The sequence below is a fragment of the Buceros rhinoceros genome, unplaced genomic scaffold (genome assembly GCF_000710305.1).
Source record: "Buceros rhinoceros silvestris isolate BGI_N320 unplaced genomic scaffold, ASM71030v1 scaffold605, whole genome shotgun sequence".
NCBI lineage: Eukaryota > Metazoa > Chordata > Aves > Bucerotiformes > Bucerotidae > Buceros > Buceros rhinoceros.
In genome coordinates, this window is record NW_010411000.1 from 164,024 (window position 1) to 166,333 (window position 2,310).

At 39.0% G+C, this 2,310-nt stretch overlaps 1 protein-coding gene across 1 annotated transcript in view; it reads right to left on the bottom strand.

Annotated features, from left to right (window-relative positions):
- Window positions 1–1,831, bottom strand: part of LOC104493178 (vasoactive intestinal polypeptide receptor-like) — an 18,705-nt gene extending 16,874 nt beyond the window's left edge. The window contains exon 1 of the mRNA XM_010135810.1: window positions 1,741–1,831. The gene's annotated coding sequence lies outside the window, so the exon portion shown is untranslated. The remainder of the gene's footprint in view (window positions 1–1,740) is intronic.
- Between the last annotated feature and the right edge of the window lie 479 nt (window positions 1,832–2,310).

The following is a 2,310-nucleotide window of genomic DNA, read 5'->3' on the forward strand; positions in this document are numbered from 1 at the left end:
TTTTTGTAACCCCGGGGTCTTTTTTTTTTTTTTTTTTTAGACAATAGAGAAAAATAAACATTTTCAGAGCTTGATTCAATTGCCCTATTCTACACATCTACATCGAGAGGAATTGCACCCCGGACTCCACCGTGTCGTTAGACCACTGCTCTGTACAATATGAGTAGTAGCGGAGCTACTTTTTAATCTGAGGTCTGCAACATAGACTAATTCCAGCACAGATTCTTTGTGACTGCTGAGAAGTAACTCTACAAATTATGATCCTTCAGTTGGTCTCGTTACCCATTATCTCATTAATCTATGTAATACGAGCTGGGCATTTTTGACAATCTTACTCTAGTTTTGAAATAGCCCAGATGAAATACTAGGGATGAATTGTTATTCTGGATCTAATGTTTCGTTTTATTGAGAAAAGCTGTAAATATTAGAACAGGTTTTTCATTGGAGTCTTTCCGTGTCTAGAGAAGTAAAGGTGGAGAACAGAGCTTTGAGGAAATCAGAGTTGGTGAGGTTGAGGTTCTTAAATAGTTCAGCATAACTTTGAGGGATTTTTACTTCTTTTCCTACAAAGAGGATTCCAAAATGGTGTGAAGAGGTAAAGAGGAAAATACTTGGAATGTCATACTGTAATGCACGTACCAAATCATTATTGAAAACGCTTGATTGTTTTCCTGATTTTTGGGGGGTGGATTACTGGGTATTCCAAGTGCAAAATGTGTCCAGGAGGTATTCTGGACTCGATTAAAGGCGGGGGGAAATACCACTAAAATAAAGTAGGCAAGTACAAGAAGGACATCAGACATTAGAGTGGTTGGAAAGGCTGCAGAAAAATAAATATGAAGATGAAGGAAATATCCAGGGAGTTGGTCTCTGAATTTTGATGCTCTGCTGAAGACAGACTTCCAGGTGGTTGCAGTACTTCTGTTCATACCAAGTGCATAAGGCATCTTTTCCTCATAACTCCTCTCTAGAAAAGGAACATCTGATAATTCAAGTAACAGTGGATTCATACTTTTGTAAGCAAAGTTGGCCAGAAAAATTATGGCTGAACTTTTGAAAGTGTTTGAATGTTTCACTTTGAATCAATTCAAAATATGTCTCCACAATGCCAAAACCCCAGCAAACAGAACCTCTACACAGCGTTTTAAAAACACTTCTCAGGCTCCCTGACACGGTCATTTTAATTTTCAAAATTTGTATTTGATCATGTAATAACTTTCAAAACACCATCACAAGAAATCTTCTCAGAGAAACACAGAACCTCCAAAAATATGGAAATAGAGTGTTTTGAAGCATTTGAGGGTTTTTTTTCTTTCATATTTTTCACAAAGAACCTTTTCGTTACATTGGAATTGTGATTCCCAACACGATGCAGTTTCAGCATGCTTGTGTCTTCTGTGGAAGCTTCTTGGAGTTTTAGATAAAAGTAAAGAACACACCAAATACTTTAGGAATGTAAGACATCCCAAGGAGGGTTTTCCCATCCCAACTAAGCATCTAAACTTGTCAGGGTCTGAACTAATCATCTTTCTGTATTTAGTAAAGGGAAATTCTGCTCTAGAGAATGATTTATCTCATCCTAATGTAAGCATCTAAACCAGAGGCAAAGAAATGTGTTCTAGAAACCACATAGAATAGGAATAAAATCTTGACTCAGGAGAACAAATGGTGTCTTGACAATGTGCCCCTGAAATGATGCACAAAGGATATTCACACCAGAGCTTGAGTCAGGACCGTTACCTTTAAGATCAGGCGAAACAGATTCGTTCTTTTCTAAGCAGAGAGCCTCCTCTTTGACCACCTGCTGGAATATCTTGCATTCTGGATGGATTCCCACAGCCTAGGTGAGAGACAGGCAAAAGAAACCGAGAAGTTCTGTGATTATCAGAGTGAGAAGAGCCAGGTTGCTTTCCAGTTTGTACCTTGTGGCTGATACTTTGAGGTCTAAGAACATGAGAACTCCAGCTGAAGATTTTTCCACAAATAGGACACGTGAACGGCAGAAGGAGGCTGTGACCTCATACATTTATCAGTTTTTCTGTGTGTCTGGATACGCTTTCTCGTATGGATCCTTCAGTGTATCCTAACAGTCAAGCTCACACAGTACCTTTCCTCCAGTCTGGACATTAATATCACCTCTCTTTTACGCCTGTGTTCTTCACAAAACTTAAATGGATTTCACAGCCTTTGGATCTCCATCTCTTTGTCAGCTGGGCAAAACTGGATGAACCCTTCAGCTCTGGGAATATTCTGAGTCCCCCAAACATACATGCAGACTGACCACATACATATTTCTTCCCCGTAAAAAAA